Genomic DNA, 18,733 nt, shown 5'->3' with positions numbered 1-18,733 from the left:
AATAGTACACTGGCATTCTAAATCACACCCTGAAAGAGTGCTAAAATTAAGAAAAATGTAGACATACACTCAAATATTTTCAAATATTATTACAGATTTGTAAAATTTGAGGAACAGCACATTGCATTTTCCCAGCCTATATAAATACTACTCCTACATCTAATGTATTTTTTAGGGGAAATACAAACACAGGTCTCATTTCTCCAAGTTTATTTGGTTTGGGGGGCTAGGGGTTTTGTTTTACGCTTCATTTTTTAACTCGCAGAAGCTGTAGAATCGCTGGTGTGAAATACACAGGGACAACCCCAAACAGAAGTTAAGGTTCACCTAAAGACAGGTCCCTAGGACATCGAGATAGATGCCTGCTTGTTATATGGCATCTCTAGAGTCAGAGGCCAAAAACCTGGAATACCTTTGGAAATTACTTTTGCTGTAGTGACTATAAGAAGCAACAGCACTAATTCTTTAAGGCTGTCTTTCAGCCTCCACAGACCTCCCTATTGGATTTAGGTTTAATTGAGATGGTGCTGGTACTTCAAAATGCCCTTTTATTTTATCATACAATTACTTGTCCTTAATGACAAGGTGTTGAGATTACCACCCATTGGGAACCAAGCTCAAGGCTTTTGCTGAGCAATCGTGTGAGCACTGTTCTAGGAAAGCTACAAATCTGGTTCTAACAAGAGAACACGAGATAATGCAAAATGGGCTGCTAACTTAAAATGGTTATATTAAAGAAAACCAATTACAATACCATTATCTCTCTGTGCTAATATGAGTATTTTTAGAAACAATCCGAGGAGTATTCTTAAAGTTTGTCATTTTCCCATATTAATATCACCTGTTCATTAATTTTGACACTCCTGATTATGCTACTCTATTTCACTGTAAAAACATTGCAAATGTATATGGCAAAATGAAAACAACTTAGATTTTTTTAAGGTCTTACAAAATAGCTTTTCTTTTTTTTTAATTCAGCAAGATAAGACATCTTGTGTCATGCACTTTAGCTAAGGGAACAAAGTAACTCTCCAGTAAATTGTATTTATGGCTAACTTCAGATTTTTGCATTGCATTTTCTGAACTGCCCTTTATCCTACAAAACTATATCCTCAAATGCATATTTGGCATTTTTCCCTCTGAAAGGCTTGATTATGTGGAAAGTGTATTCCTACTTAGACATCGGAATTCTGCACCACATTCAAGAAGTGATGTACAATGAAGAACTGCCCTGCATGCTATCTCCCCTCTCCTCATGCTTTATTATTTTTTTACTCTTTCCCTCCCCTCACTGCCACTTTGTAAGGATGAAATCCACACAATTCAGAATATCACTTATTTAACCCAAGCACATAGCAATGAATATCCTTGTTCCTAGCAGCCAGGAGTTAGCATTTTGATCAAAGAATACTTAAAAACACTAACAAAAAGAAATCATTTTATTCGAAAATCACTCAGTTTTTCTACTAGCACTTTGCCGCTAGAGCGGCTTTACCTCTCAGCGTCCTCCACTCCCACCCTTGTACAAAATTTAACTACACGTTTTGAGTTCTTCCAGTTTAAGAAAATGGCCTCTAATTAAAAGAAACTCTGTCCCTCTCACTGAGCCAAAATATAGCATGCTGTTGCTATTTCTGTTCTGAAAAAGCCAAGAAGAATTACAAAACTAGAAGAGGTGCTCAAGCATCTTTGACAGGTATAGCCTAGATTCTCTCCATGGGGATGGTATTTAATGCTCTACATGGGGTTGAAGGGAAAAGCTTGTGTGGATTATTTTCCATTTTCACCACCCACAGAAGCTACTGAACAGAAAGCCCATTAAATGTGATGCATGCAACCAGTCCTGGTGGTGTTGACAAGGACCGATTTCTCTCGTCATACACAGATTATGATGGAGTTGAATCCACTACACGTGGCTTCCCCTGCTTAATCTAGCAGTGAAAAAAACCATCAAAATTATTACTGTTTAAATATATTGCCATTTTCTTAGCATGGTCAATCAAGCTAAATTATCTACGCTTAAAATTAAAATAGACTGTGGTCTGCTGCATAGTACCTAGGTATCTTAATGCATATGATGCTAAGGGCCATCCTTTTGCAATCCCTTAGCCTGCCTTCCCCTTGCAGCTCTGTTCCCTTTCACACAAGCTGCAGCAGCGTTTCCCAGCCCCTCTGGGACAGTGTTTGTCCATTCTGCTCTCATAGCGTTGATCTCTGGTTTGCATCTGGAAAGCCCGATATTGCTGTTGCAGCAGATTCTCCTAGCACATGACTATGACCACCATGAGAATAGTCCATTCCTCCACCCCTTTCTCCTACCACCTCTTTGTAGCTTTTGGGTTACACTAGTGGACCCAAGAACGTGCCTACGCAAAGCTTACCAACCAAGCAGCACCCAACCCTGTGCACAGCACGCTCCAGTTAACATTAATAGCGTCACGAGCAGGAACCTGAGGGAGGCCTGATGAGCAGGTCCTGATAAAAACTAGATACTTCCCAATTGAACTGGGGCTGACTGGGATGGGGCTAACTTTCTTCACAGTAGCCTGTATGGTGCCGTGTTTTGGAATTTTGACTAAAACAGCGCTGATAACACACCGGTGTTTGGGCTATTGCCGAACAAGGCTTTGTTTTTTCCCACTCTGCCCACCACCAGTGAGTTGATGGACGTCTTCACCCCTAGCTCCTGATAGTAAAGCTGCATGCCTCTCAACCTGTCTCAACACCCTTTGCACAACCAGTCTAGCCCTCAACATAATATATTTTACATGGAAGATGATGCACAAAAATCAGTTAACCCATTTAAAAGCTATAGGTCAAATACGATACCAGCATACTCTAGTTGTACTGGGATCTGAACTTACAGCCCCCAGAGTAAAGCAAAATTCAGATCCATTCTAAATGCCAGTATAGACAAGTTAACTTTTAAGGGGAGCCTTACGTGTTGCTAAAACATCTTCTTGCTGCCTCCTTTAGGTCTTCATCTATTTTGGTTCTTTTTCCCTTTTATTTATTTTAAAGTAAAATTGGTACTTTTTTCCAAAATTCTTCCTCTTCAGACATTAAACAGCTTGTTTACTGCACCTGATAAGCTACCATGTGGGTACACACAGGCACACGGATGTAAGTCTGTCCTTAGTTTCCGCTATCCTAATTGGCTTGTCCATCAGTGACACGATTTTTACAGTCTTCATATAAAACACAAAACAAAGCCCAAAAACAAACAAAAAACCCCAAACAAGAACCCTCAGAACCCCCCACAAATCCCCAAACACCCAAGCCTTTGTTGACCAAGAAGGAGAGACACACCTAAAAGGAAGCGAACAGCTCTGTAGCAATACTGTAAAGCAATCACAACATCGACAAGTTAATCAACAAATGCAGAATCAAGGTAGATATCAAAAGCAATAAACTATCCTTAATACATGTAGAGAGCATAAATATTTTAAAATTATGTAGAAGTAGTTGTCAAATTCATTTCTATAGCAAGCATTTTGGAATACAAAGTAGACCAACTCATAATTCAAGTAAAGAGTACAAAGTTAGACACAATAAATGAAAAGGTTTGTAGAGGCAAAAGAACCATATAATCCATTAAACTTCAAGAAAAATGAAGGCTTAAAAGAGTCATGAAAGCACTAAACATGCACTACATCCTTCAACTGTCCATATGTATACTGTGTTCACTAGAAGATGACTCATACAGCATTTAACCATACTGAGATAATAATTCTGGCAGTGGAAACTCATTGTTTGCACAGAGTAATTTTGTTTGCATTGAGCACAGAGGTGCTCAGGTAACAGCTCAACTTTTTCATATACTAAGACTTGTTTCTAAATATTACTTTTTTTTTTCTGTTTTGACACCCTAGCTATACCTTTACTTTTTTCAAAAAAAAATTATGATTACTAACATGAAATAAAATTCCTGTCTTGCATTATATTAGAGTTGGTTTATGTTCATTTTATGCCAGAATACATAAGTATGAATTTAATACACTGCAATATTACAGAAGATCTTTCAAACAGAATCCCCATTGCAAGACTTGACCCAGAGCTTCACACTCTTCTCTCCTAGACATCTGTGCCCACTTTCTTCATTATTAGCAGAGATGATCCAAGATTATGATTCCTCCTCCACTATCATCCAAGAAGATGACATGAATCCAAAGTCTGATAACTAAGAGCTTTTCAAAATCCATGTACTATATTGGTGATTTTAAGGACGATGTTTTATGAAATTGAATACAATCACAACAGCTTCACCTCCTCATTGACTTCTACTGAAAGCGCAAAATACGTACAAGCAATACATATGCAATAAAATAAATGATGTTCACAAATCTATCCTTAGTGTTAATCTCCTAAAAAAGAAAAAAAAACAAAACACACATTATATTTTAAACATAGTTTAATAACTTGCATCCACCACAGCTATTATCCTGATGCATGGAGAAATCAGGGTTTTCATTTTGCCTCTGCAAGTCATTCTGATGAACGAGACCTTTAGTGTTGTAATAACTATTGTGAGTAATGGAACAACCAATGGCTTTTATTAAGAAGGAACACTGAATAATGTATTACCAAGACTAAGATCAAGGTAAAATACATTTTTTTTGTCGGAAAAAATATTAATATCAATCTAGCTGCTTTTTAAAGCAGAAAGGTGAAAGGCAAAAAAGAAAAAAATAAGAAAATGCTACACAGTATGCAGTAAATGGCAGAAATTGTACTGTGAAAATCCTTTTTTTCTAGGGTGGCTACCTAGGGCTACGTTACATGCTAGAGGAACAATAAAAGATTGTGACATTTCTTGAGACACATAAGTGTAAGGAAAACTCTACCCTGGTAAAGGTAGAGAAGAGGGAGGAAGGTCGCTATAGAGACTAGCACACTGCAGATTGAAACACTTGAGTTTAAGCCCATTTCTTTTGAGGCTACAAGCTAAGAGAGCTGATGATGGAACAAATAGGGATGTTCTTTTGCTATACCTTTCAGTGGAAAAAGGTGGCTTTAAAAATGCAGAGAGAAGAAAAAGCTGTCATGTTTTAGCATCCTTATTTATTACTTATATAGCACTACATAAAGTCACTTTATAGGCTTTAGAAATACACACCCAGACTAAACCTTCCCCTGAAGTGGTTTCCTATTTCCTTTGAGTGAATGCAATTTGGACATCTATAGCATTGGACAGAAGAGATGGGACAAATAGAGTTGTAGAAGAAAAGGTGCAGGGAGCTAGGTGAAAAGATTCAAGGAGTAAAAGTCCATGAGGAGGAGAAAGAAATGGCTCTTCCCAAAATTCGATGATGGTATAAACCAAAGCACAATCAGGAAGAGAGAGCGCACAGGGTGTGCTATGGCAACAGAATGGTCCACACAACTCAGGGCCAGCACAGGATTAGAAAAGTCCAGACAAAAGTAAGTGTGCAACGAGCAAGAGATGTCGCATGGTGAGTTTCCAGACACCGTCCAGAATTTAACTTATGTCACTGAGAAACCAGTTAAATCACTTCAAAAAAACCTTATTGATTCAGTACACACTTCTAAAGCTTGATTTTCTGCTTTTTGCTCTTTTGTGCTTTAAACTTTTTGATACTTACACCAGAGAAACTGAAAAATGCAAAGTTTCACATTCTTCAGATAGAACCACATTAAAGAACTGCAGAGTTAAAGTAAATCCAGCCTTACTAAAAAGAAAAGAAAATTACTAACAGAGAGACTGAGGCAGGTGAGACTTCTGAAAACTCACGAAGAAAAAAAAAAAAAGAAGCCACACACATACAGTGACTCCTGACCATATTTTTTGCTCATGTAAAGAAAAATAAGAAATAAACAGTAAGAACAAGTCTGGCATTATTGTTAGCATACTTAATTTCATTCTGAATGCAATGTATTAATATTAGACCATGGTTCTGCTTCTGTAATACTATGCATTTGTTATATTTGGAGCAATTCCTGTGATACTCAAGTGTCTCAACAAGCATTTTATCTTGCTGAATTAATAAATATAACACAAACATTTAGAGGAATATGCAGACACTGTACTTTACCTAATAATTCCTCAAGCATATAGATTAAAAGAGTCATTTAATGAAAATTCATTGTCAGATTTATATTTATATATAGCTAATAATACTAGATAGTGGGTTCTTTACATTTATGTCTAATGCTACGTGTTGGAATCTTTAAGACATCCCATTAGCTTTCATTTTACCACCTCGTATATGTACATGTTCTCCAAAATAAAGCCATTTAAACCAGGTTGTTCCATAGGCACTGGAAATAATGAAGCCTCATTTCAAAGGACGTACGCCCCCATCTTTCCCACACCTCTTTTTGTTCCCCCCACAAGAACGAGAGCCATTGCCCATGGCCCGTAGAGTACCCCAGCCAGGTGATTTGCAGGACACAGTGGTTAGCTGAGGCTTCTGCGTGTGATGAGTTGCCAGCCCAGAGGTGCGTGTTGGCTGCTGCCAAACAACAGTTGGCAAGAAAAAGACGCTCCCATCATGATAAGCAGGTCAAGGCCACCACTCAAAATTGGACTGTTATAACAGTACAGTCTAATTATATAACTACCACGGTACACATATCTAATTATATACTACACAATTAAAAGATGAAGTGTTGTTCTAATGATGAAATTTGTTAGATTTTCTTTTTTAATGTTTATACAATAGTCACCAGCAAAATGCAAGTATGCATGAATTTTTCTTACTGTTTCTCATTCATTTTAACCAGTAGGACTGCAAATGGCATGCAAACAATGGCGGAAAGAAAATTGAGAAAACAGCTTTAAACGCACAAAATGGTTTGCAAGTCTTAAAAAAATACAGACCGTATGCTTTAGTGAACTATTTGAAGAAAGGTGGCCATGAGTAAAGGAATCTGAGAAAAAGAGGGTTTACAGTTTTCCAGGTTTAACTTTCCCTCTCCGCACATATTTTCTCTCTGATTTTCCACAAATGCTCTCTGTACACTTGACCATGTGTTCAAAAAATGGCAAATAACATTCCTGCTTTCTGGCTGCTTCCCTGTCTTTATCAAAGATACCCGTAGCAGGGATCACAGCTTTCGACATTTTTGAACAGTGCACTATCAGGTAGTCAGTCAACAAGGTAATGTTGAATGATAACGGGGTTGCAAGTCAACTGAAAGAATAAGCAAATTTTGGAAAGGTAAACAAATTCTTTCTCACTATCAAACCAGCATCATCTTTGGCAAAAGATTAAGGACTGCTTAAAATGTTTCTTTAAACATAGGAAAAATTTTAAGTGCACATAATTTCTACAAGTGTATTATTTTAGTGCTCTTATGTCATAAGCGTGTCATACAATGTACTAATTGTAACATTTAACTGTATATGCACATCATTCTGTAGCTTGCTTTTTACTTCATGGTTGCCAAATACCCTGAAAAATATGCATTTTAATTTATCTGTAACCATCCTAAAGTTCTTGATTTTTTTTTCCTTTTAGACAATACTCTATATGATTATTTTTTGACCTAGTCTCACCATACAGAATTCCATGAGTCACATAATCAAGCCACAAACCAAGCAAATAATTTTGTATGTTTTTGCTGTATTTCTGGCTTCCTTTCCAGCTCTGCATCACTTGAGGCATCAACAAAAAAAATGTTGTAGTGTTACTGCTTTTAACTTTTCAAGATAAAAAAAACCATTTATGGTCACACGGTGAATTGGAATAACGGAGACAGTATTATGTTCTCATTTGTCAGTAAACCTGATAACATTTTAAACAAGAATTGGGTGCCAGATGACTGTTCTGCAACTAATTCCGGAACAAATTTCTGTATAATCTACTGAAAGTGCTTTGGAGTTCCTTGCCAGCAAGACTTTCTAATAAGATATTAATGAGTAATTAGAAATCTACAGACATGATTAAATCTTAATCTACAATCTGCAGAATGAATGTTTAGGCTGAAGCATGGCAAACTGGCAGAGAACTCAACTGGAGATCCCTCTGTAGGTGCAAGAATTTGGCTGGCATTTGCCCAAGCTGAAGCTCTGATTTATTTGTGAATTCCTCCGACTGCACTGGTTTCCACTGGACAGATAACTCATAGATCAGACTGCTAGCTCAGTTCCACAGCCCTCCAACTTACAACCCTGACTGCTTGAGTACCAGTATCGAATATTTTATGGAAGATGGGCATAAATTGGTTCTTTCTAATGAAAACTTTGGACTATCATTGCACCTCTTAAGTAACGGATGTAATTTGCCTGGTCTTTATTATTTAAAAGTTCATTTACATGATACATGTGCATTACACAAACTACCCAGTAGATAATTATACTTAGTCAAGCAAAGTTCTCACTAAACTTTCATTTTTCCCTCAATAGCAAGCAGTTGTTCTGTATGTAGTTCTACAGCAACACCACAAAGCTCTGGGAATAGCCGGTTCTAAGCAGCATGGAAATGGTTATGACTATCAACACAAAAGAGACTGACTGAAACTACTGAAAAATTCATTTTCTCTTGTTGTTATAAGAGATGTATTGGCTGACATGAGTGCATTTCATAGCCAGGACAAAACCTCCCAGCTTTCTACACATAGAGTAGCCTTCCAGTTCCACAAAAGCTATGCACTTGGCACAAGATGAGGAATGTAGTCTAATAAAAAGCTAAATGTAGGCTAACACTAAAAAAGGTGTTTAAATAAACTGTTTCTATAACTAGCTAGGCAATTATAACATGCAGAGCCCCACCGAACACAAGAAATATTTCACTTCTCTAATCTTTGTCAGCTAAAGATTTCAAACAGCTTGGAAAAAAAATAGAGAAATATCTGCCTTATGGATAAGAAAACAAAGCACAGACAGACTTAGGAGAGCACAAATTGCCAGAAAAGGATACGGTAAAGTCTTTTTCCTCGGTCAATCTAATCAAATTAAAATTCTCCAAAATTAACAGAAAGACTTACAAATCACTATATTTAGCCTTGGTTCAAATCTGCACTGCTGGTTTTAAAGGACTATGAAGAATTAAGGTGTTATCTTGGATTACCTATGCTACTCTTTTAGCAGTCAGCAAGCCTAAAAGAAGTACTAGCATAAAATAAACTGCCAACAAAGAAAATACAAGTAAAATCAGGTACATGTAAATGCACTTGCTATACAAAACATGGACATAACGTGTAAAAATCACCAACTAAGGTTTTCCTAAACAGAGGAATAGTGTGTTGCTAGACTTGCTCGTGAATCTTCTGGTATTTAGAATGTCTTCATAGAGGAAAGAAATCTGAATATACTATGAAAATAAATAAAAGTACATTTGGAAAGATCTTCTTACTATTTATTATAGAAAAGATAGTACTACCTTTTAGGCTATATGGTTTCTCAATTAATATTCATTCCCCAAATTAACTGGATCATAAATTTCAACATTCCAAATTAATCTTTCTCTGTTGCAAAAATCAACCAATCAAATCGACAAGGATGAGCATTCAGGTGGCTTGTGTAATCCCAATTTATATGCAAGCATTGAGAAACAGTCTTTAATAATAAAACTATATACATAAGAGTTTTCAGCACAACCCATTGCCTCTTCTCTGCAGGTGATTCACTGAAGTTTTGCCTCTTTTCGAAAAAGCTGAGAGTTCCTGTATGATACTACACGAGGTATCAAACACAAACTTTTCCTCAGCGATCAACAGTGCCATGTAAATTTTCAGTTTACACACTTGAGATGCTGGGGAAGATATCTAGAGACAAGAAAAACCCACCTGAAGCTGAAGTAGGGAGTGCTGTTTGCTGAACACAGTACCTGAAGGGCTCAAAATCCAATCTTATGTCTTAAACTGTGCATCCAAATTTGGTGAATTTTTCTGACCTTAATCTCTGTCAGTTCCCCATCTGCAAAACAGAGATTATACCGCATCCCTCACTGGGGTTTTGTGGAGATAAATTTAATTTAAAACCTGTGAAGCACCTGGATACAGTAGTGATGAGCAGCACAGAAAAGCCTATGAGGAAATTAATAATTCTGACTTCGGAGCAGGGTCTGAATGATGCACTGTAAATAAGGCTTAGGGCCACATTTCAAACACTGAGGATAAAACAACATCTTGAATAGCTGCTCATTAATTGAGTACTGTCCATCTCGTGTACTGCGTAAGGAAGAACTCTTCTGGAAAAGTATTATGTATTCTCATAGCTAAAGACTTTTTTATAACGCATATGCATAAGAGAAACTAAATTTAGGTTGCAATGCCAGCCTTAATGTTAACACCCTTTTCTCTTGACTGCTTGCTTTTGCATTCTTAATAATGTTCTCTCCATGCAGTTTGTACGTGTAACAGTTATATACAAAGATTGGATGATGATCTCATTGTGAATGTCTGATTTCCATGCACAAGTGGTAATGAACAAAGCTTGGCTAAAAAAAATTGCATTAGAAAAACAAAATACCCAGCTTGCCTAGGCTTGGTAAATTCAGCAGGGCTTCTACTGAATTTTCTGTTCAATTGCTTGAAATGGTCCAAGTGCTACTTCTGTTTACACTTACTATGCATTACCATAAAAGAATTGGGAAGGGAAAATATATCGGTGGACTGTCCTTTCAATTTTTATCAAAGACATTCAATTTTAATTCTCAACAATAACAGCAGCTGACATGTTCCCTTTGCTAGTTTTTGTGAAAATAAATCAGGCAGAAATTAAACTAGAAGCGTACATGGGAACCAAGGAGCAACAGCATCTCCCCAGCACGCTCTCCAGTGCTGCCTTCCTTTTCCAAAAGAGGCCCCTCTGCACCTTGCAGAGGCAGGTGATGGACAATCTTGTGAGGGTTTACATGCAAGTCCTTTTCCAGCGAGAACTGCCTCCCTCCCCAGACTGCATATCCAGGCTCTCAAGGCAACGGATGCCATTGCGACAGCCCTGTGACGGCGCAGCTCCTACAGAAAGAGCGCTGAGCAAACAGCCCTGCCATCTGACCCAAGACAGTAGACTCTAGGAAGCTGGACAGTTTCCAGTCCTGATTTCATTTAGATGACACATAAGTTGCTCATTAAAAGCAAGAGGAGTTACACCTAGCAATAGAAGATCAGAACTAGATCCTGCAAGATTCAGTTCAGGAGTTTCCTAGATCTTAAGTACTAAAATACCATAGTGTATTCAAGTTAAAATTAAATTTTTGAATGTGAAATCATTTGAAAGGGATCACGTATTTACTGATCATGTGAAAAAAATACAGTTTCCTAGAGATTAATTGTACAAAACCTTAAGAAAATAATATTCTCTTAACTAATTTTATTGGCGTAAAATTATCAGGTCTTAAATATCACCAAGATAAACGAAATCTATTATATTTCAGCTAAAATATCTGTCTTCAGAGAGTACTTAGAAGACATTCTATGTTCAAATCGACAGTATTGACTATACTTAGTCAACAGATCTTACATATTTATTACAATTTTTATAATAATATGAAGCCAGAATATGTTGTACCTAGAATATTCCATCTTCTTAAAAGGGCAACAGAAAGCCAACATATTTTAAATATTTAATTAGGACTAAAATCAAATTTACATAGTGATATGCCACATTTTCAGCTAGTGATGAAGACAAACATCTCTGCATATTACCAGTACTTGAAAGGGTAGTCATTTCTATTTCACTTTCCTTACAGAATGTCTCCAGAGATTTTCACACTATTGTGCGTCATTTCAGATGCTTCTTTTAGTTTTTAATTTAACTAGTTCATTGTTGATATAAGTTGGGACATTACAGTTTCAACAGTAAAATATTCGTTACTTGATCAAAGTTTGAAATATGCCCTAAAATAATTGTATTTGCCTTTAGCAAACATATTATTTGAGTTTTGAACAAAACTCCTGATGGAAGCTGATGAAAATTATTCCAGCTTGAAATGCACTGACAGATGTGCTATCTAGCAAGGGATTTCCCTGGAAATTTTCTAATTTTCTTTCACTAATTTAGATAAGGTTTATTTAAAATCTGTTAGAATGTACTGGAGTACAGGGTCACATAATATCTGGTCGTGTGAAGAAAGGGAAAATGTAGCTGAGAAACCTAAACTCTGGCATCTTGAAAAGGTAAAAAATTATCCGGAGACCAGAAGCCTTTTAAATGATCTAACATTTTCTATCAAAAAAAAGAAACAAAAAAAGAAACAAAAAAAGAAACAAAAAAAGAAACAAAAAAAGAAAAAAAAAAAGAAAAAATAAAACAAACAAAAAAATAAACAAAAAAAGAAACAAAAAAAAGAAAAAAAAAAGAAACAAAAAAGAAACAAAAAAGAAACAATAAAGAAACAAAAAAAGAAACAAAAAAAGAAACAAAAAAGAAACAAAAAAGAAACAAAAAAGAAACAAAAAAGAAACAAAAAAGAAACAAAAAAGAAACAAAAAAGAAACAAAAAAGAAACAAAAAAGAAACAAAAAAGAAACAAAAAAGAAACAAAAAAGAAACAAAAAAGAAACAAAAAAGAAACAAAAAAGAAACAAAAAAGAAACAAAAAAGAAACAAAAAAGAAACAAAAAAGAAACAAAAAAGAAACAAAAAAGAAACAAAAAAGAAACAAAAAAGAAACAAAAAAGAAACAAAAAAGAAACAAAAAAGAAACAAAAAAGAAACAAAATTTTATCACCTTCAACCTATTAAATACTAATAAAATAGACATGCATTTCTCACTTTATGACCTAATGTGTTAACTTTAAAGAATGGAATTTTGGGCCTTACTCGTTGAGATGTAGGACTGATATTTTGTGATTCATTTTTTGAATTGAAGAATGTATACAGGTTGCTATAGCAATAGCTAAGCTGTATTCCTACAGCTGAATACTCAAAATTATTATTTTTACAACGTACTTTGATATGCATCTCTTCAGAACATACAGCACAGGATACTACATCTCTAGATTTGCTCTGACGCAGCTTCTCAGTTTGTGCCTGTGCCCTGGACATTTGCACTAATAAAGCAGGCAAGTACGCTTTTGGGAATCTTTGCATTACTGATAAAGTAGCTACTCTGCAGAACTAGCAATTGGGGATGAGTAATCTTGGAAGAAAGAGTCTCATAAACACACAAGTCATCCCTGAAGCAACTGCATCTCTTGAAACGTGATTTCAAACTCAAAAGCGGTATGGGAAGCAGCCACGTTCCCCCATGGTGACCACCCGTAGTTCTGAGCATGAGGGCAAACTGAGCGCAATGACCCCATTTTGCAGAAGATTTACCTTCTGGAAGGCACAATGAGGGAACCATGCTTGTGCCTACCCTACTCAGATGGATAGTGAGTTTATTTATTGGGCAGGGTAAATTTTTTTCCTCCAATTTCTACACATCCATAGAGAAAAGTTTGTTAAATTTCCAAAACACCTTTTTATCTGAAGAAGGAATATATGTATAATGAATTATTTGGAGCATCGTACTTCATGGGAGAATTCTGAAGACAAAGCAGAGCATGTTATTAGTTTGTCATTTATTTTACTAACATTTGGTGCACATATATATATGCCTATACTCACTCAACACGAGAAGAAAGAGGCAGTTCTGTTGCACACATTTTGTCATTATTTCTAAGTTTGAGAAAAACCCGAGTAAAGCATGTTCCTCCAGCTAGTTACAATCCCCTTTATCTTTCCCATACGCTGGTATTCCCTATCCCTACTGAACACAAACACACGCAGTCGAACATTTATTGGGTACACAGGAAACAAGCCAAGGAACCAGGAGCCAGAGCTATTACTGTCTCAGGTTCAGAATGTAGAATTTACACACCCTGGTGCAGGATGTTCAGGGAAAAGACAGAAGAGAGCAGGATGATAGATGAATGTGGGCTGAGCAATCCTTTATTCCGCAAACATCTTGCTAATGCAGTAGCATATGAACGATCAGCTCTTCCCCAGAGGCAACCCTGTCCCCCAACAAATGAAGGTATGGAATCTGACATGACAAATATTGATTTCCCTGGAGGAATTTATTTTCCAAACACAAGTGAAATATTATCTCAAATCAGCAATCAAACCTCAGCAGCAGTTCACATTTAAAGACATTTAAAACTATTATACTGTAGTGCATATAATACGTAAATAACCAGGTAAGCCTAAGTGTGATACGTGTTTACATACAATTCTTGAATGTGTTAGATATAAGTGGTGCCATATTTAATTATTTCTGAATCAACACTGTTTTAAATTCATTTCTCAGTTTATTTTGGTTTAATTTACTAAAGGCACAATCCAAAGCCTTTTTACAGGAAGGAAGAATTCCATCACACTAAAATCGACTTAAGATATGTTCTCACAAATCCTACTTATCACATTGATATTGTGGATCTAGTCTTCTCTGCTATTGTTTACCGCCCCTTCATTTACATAAAGTTAAACTAGGTAAGTTTTCCATAATTTATTTTACTATTGGAAAGAATTTATAGCCTACTTGTCTATTTCATCAGTCAATGGTATGGATCTCCCAGACGCAAGACTAGTATTTGACCCAGATTTAACTGATTTTAATAGAGCTCCCCAGACTTGAAGAGGAATAAAAAGTGGATTATAAATGGATATACCTATTGCATTCAAGAGCATACTTAAGATTCATCCTATTCTTTCAAAATGAGTATTTCAAAACAAATACGAAATAGCATGGAAACTGGAAAATACAATTCTTAAGTGGTATATACAGCTCTCTGATATTTCTCTGATGAATAAAGGGCATCCACTAGTAATCCCCTTCTAATTTATTCCATTAACTCATTGTCTATTTGCACAATTTATTTGAACTGCCTATTTAGGCCAAAGAGCAATTTCTGCAATCAAAAGTAACCCTAAGATAATACTAGTTAATTTTCTGTGTCATCTGATTAACTTTCAGCAGTATGTATACTCTTTCACTGTTATAGCTAGCACATTGTACATTTGTTTCATAGCAGAAAAATGTTCATATACAAAAAGAGCAAGACCAAACCAAAGCAAAATTTTTGCATTTCTAAGTATCAGTTGGGAAAAAATAAAAATGCTTTAAGACAAAAACTTATTATCCTTTTGTACCAAGATGACCCAGGAATAGTTTCTTTTCAGGCAATTATTCAAGTGGGAAAGAAGAATCGTACCATGATTGTGCTTATCAAGTTTACACTCAAACTCTCAATCTACGGATAGTATTACTTCAGTAATCAATCTGTCAACTTGTACCTCAAAAATCTCTATTCAGTTCTATCAGAACACTTGAATACTTTATCTAACAGACATGTCTTCTCACAAATGATAAGTAAATTTCCAGATTTATCTATAGTGTTAAAAATACTTAGGATCAATTATTACTATTTTCCTTAAGCTATACACCTCCAAACCAAACTCCATCTATCAAACGTACACTTAACAGCAGAAACAACCAGACTAATTTCCTTGATCAATAAAATCTGCATTTCTTCTATGGAATATACACAAATATTTTCTCTCATCACTCAAAGGTCTGTCCACAAGGACAAGTGTTGTAGGAATTTTCTTATGATTGTATGATTGGTTCTAACCTATGCACAGGAAACCAAGCCCTTCAGCATCCCCACCAGCTCCACTGAACATACACTCTTTCCACACTGAAATGATCCATGGGATTCTATGATCTTCTAGCACCTGGCAATACCAACATCTCAAATGAAGCCCAACTTTTAACAGTGCTTTTCATTTGCATGTATCTGCACATATTTCTGTTCAAAAAGTTACTAAGAAATGGAAGTAAACATGACAAGCTATAGTCAAAGAAATAGATTGAGCTGCCAATCCTAGACCAAAAAGAAAAGAAAGGAACATGATGGCACAGTTCTTGGAAGACCATTTAGAAAATATCACCATCTTGCTTCTGCTTACCCCTTCTCTAAAATTCTAAGTAAAGATTCAGACATACAAAACAAAACTAACTGCAATGCAGCACAACAAAACAAGCGATAGTAAACTAAGTACACCTTCAGTAAACTAAGCAATTATGGAAACGTGAATAAAAAAACAGTGGGAATTGTTCATTATAAAAGTCAGTTGAGAACAGGTGATTTGCACTATATAAAGTCAGGTACTGTTTAAGAACATGTTGCAAACTCACAGAAAGTCATAACTTGAACAGAAATTAAGGCAGACTGATTTAAAAAAAATAAACTCACTTGGTTTAAATGAGTAGTGAAAGTTACATAATGAGTGGAAGAATGTAAAGCTGTTCCCAGCAATACACACAAGGTAGGACTGAGAAATTGTATAACTGACCAGGGGAAAAAGAAAAATGTAGAAAAATGAATGGCCAGCAGAGTTTAGGACACTAAGATTTCATTAAGAACACAGAATTTATAAGTGAACTGTATATCTGCATCCCTTGTGGCAGAAGTTTTAATAGAAATAAAAATACAGAAAAAACCCAAAAGTATTCACTAAGTATTAGTCTTCAGGAAAAAGCTAGATGATGCTGTTTCAGGGTGAAGTGCTTTCTACAACAATAATTAGAGAGAGAAAATTAATCAACAGTTGCTGAAATGAAATAGATCTGGATAACTTGCATCCCAGAATTTTGAGACTGCCGGCCAAGCAGCATCAAGAGCGTCAGAAAAAGATTACATTGCTAAGCTTTAAAAAACCAAGCAAGCAAAACCAAAATCCACAAATTGGGCAAGTCAGGTAATTATATTCTTGTTAGCCTGAAATCAGCTAATGGCAAAATACCGGAATGGTTGATATATTACTTTATTAATAAGCAATTAAAACAAAGTAAAACTAATGCCATTCGATATGGATTTATGGGAAATAAAGTTAGCTATCGGGAACGTAGCTTGCTTTTTTTTAAATGCGTTTGAAAGCTTGACTGATAAAAAAAGGCTGCATCTTCAAAATGACACATGTACCCACAAAACAACATAGTAGCCCACGACGTTTTTATTAGGAAACTGGAATTACATAAAGTCAACATGAAATATACAAAATAAGGTTTTTTAAAAAAACCCCATTAATAGACATTAATAAATAACTGTAAATAAGAATCATCTGGTTTTAGTTGAACACTGCAGAATTTGGCATATAACACAATACTAACATTTTTACTGGTATTTAAAAAGAAACTTAAACTAGTACAGATAAGGCTTGTGCATAATAGACTGAAAAATGCTCTAAAATACAGTAGGACACTAATGCTAAGCAAGAAAATGGGTTGACTGGAAAAGCTGAGCAAAGACGAGTAGAGGCTGTGCTAAACATCAAGTTTAACAAAAAGTATGTTGGCATATTTGCATATCCAGAAACTACACTGAGAATCAGCAGTTTCGAAGAGACCTAGAGTGGGAATTAATCTCACAGACCTTGCGGCAAAGATTTAGCATCATCACCGGATGCGCACACAAGGAAATCCTAAGCACACAAACTGATGTTAAACTACTTTCTGTATTTGGCAGTGGTACAGCCACAGCTGGAACAGGGCCTCACTCAAGGATTTATAATTTTTTAAATCAGGTGGATATATTGGAGAATATTCAAGCGAGACAAACACAACAAATCTGTTAGAAAACATAATTTGCAAAAGGGCACAGAACTCCATCTATCTCACTTACTGAAGGGAAGCTTGAGGAGTGTCTTGAGTGCAAAAGCAGCTACAAGCCACGCAGATCTTCACAATCTGAAACGTAAAGGTATAAAAGCTTCTATTGATGGAAAATGGTAACTATTAAAAAAGATCAGATTAGAAATTAAGTGCATGTTTTGTTCAATGTATTTCTTTTAAGGATAAGTTATTATTTGAATAAATTACCAAGAGCACCGATTTTCTATCAAGAGTAATTTTTAATAAATCAAGATAAGATGTTCTTATGAAAGATCTAATTCAACTAGAAATTAATTTGGGAAGTCATATGGCTTTGTCCAGTGGCTGTGGAAGCCAGACTAAAGCAACCACACTGGTGCCTGCCTCTCTAACCTAGGAAACAGTTCCTTTAAGCAATCTTTCTGCTGTACATAGCAGGTTCACCAATATTTTGAGGCTTTTTGTGTCAGATAATGATCATTGAGCAGATAGGTGTGGTAGGGGACTGAGTAAATGAGGTAATTTGTAATCAAAATTAGATGCAAGTTTAATTTCTGTTACACCTTTGATTCTGTTATGAACGCTAGTCCAGTACTTACATAATAACCCACATTAATCAACATTATCTTTGCACTTCTTTAAAAACTTGGTATGCAGCCTCTTTTCTCAGTGCTGAAAAAGTCTGCCACCACAAGCAGAAAAATGGTGATTCACATTTACTTTCAAAATATCACTTAAAGCGTTTAGGATGACCATTGGAATGCTGCTCCTCACTAATCATACGTATGTCCTTATTTGCAATCAGGTATAAAACTAAATTTTAAAAGCTGATGACAGCGTAAACAATACTTAAAACTAAGTACAATATAAGTAAACAAATATTTGGCTTTTTCTCTCTTCAGACTCTTTTTTCCAAAATTATTTAGTTTGAACTGGCCAAAGCTTATTCAAATGAAAACAAACAAGGCAGATGGTTAAACGTCTGTATTATCTGGAATTCCATCAACTTACCAGCTACCAAATTACCACTAGGTACAATTGCTCATTAGCAGTACCAGAAAAATTAATTAATCCTGGGAGAGTTGTATAAACCAGCACCTGGAGCAGTGGCCTTTCATCTCCAATGGTCTTTTTCAAGATTAGATTCCAGACAAAATTCATACAACATAGTTCTACATTTTCAGAAA

General features: G+C 35.7%; 1 protein-coding gene across 9 annotated transcripts in view; it reads right to left on the bottom strand.

The window, feature by feature from the left end:
• Positions 1-18,733, bottom strand: part of FHIT (fragile histidine triad diadenosine triphosphatase) — a 674,280-nt gene that overhangs the window by 432,176 nt on the left and 223,371 nt on the right. For 2 of the 9 annotated variants that reach the window (XM_054838553.1, XM_054838554.1), the window contains exon 3: positions 17,578-17,642. The exons of the other annotated variants lie outside the window; for them this stretch is intronic. The gene's annotated coding sequence lies outside the window, so the exon portion shown is untranslated. The remainder of the gene's footprint in view (positions 1-17,577; positions 17,643-18,733) is intronic. 9 annotated transcript variants of the gene reach the window in all.

Source organism: Grus americana, chromosome 11, assembly GCF_028858705.1.
Source record: "Grus americana isolate bGruAme1 chromosome 11, bGruAme1.mat, whole genome shotgun sequence".
Taxonomy (NCBI): domain Eukaryota; kingdom Metazoa; phylum Chordata; class Aves; order Gruiformes; family Gruidae; genus Grus; species Grus americana.
The sequence above is the reverse complement of the archived record's forward strand: the minus strand, read 5'-3'. Positions and strand labels throughout refer to the sequence as shown.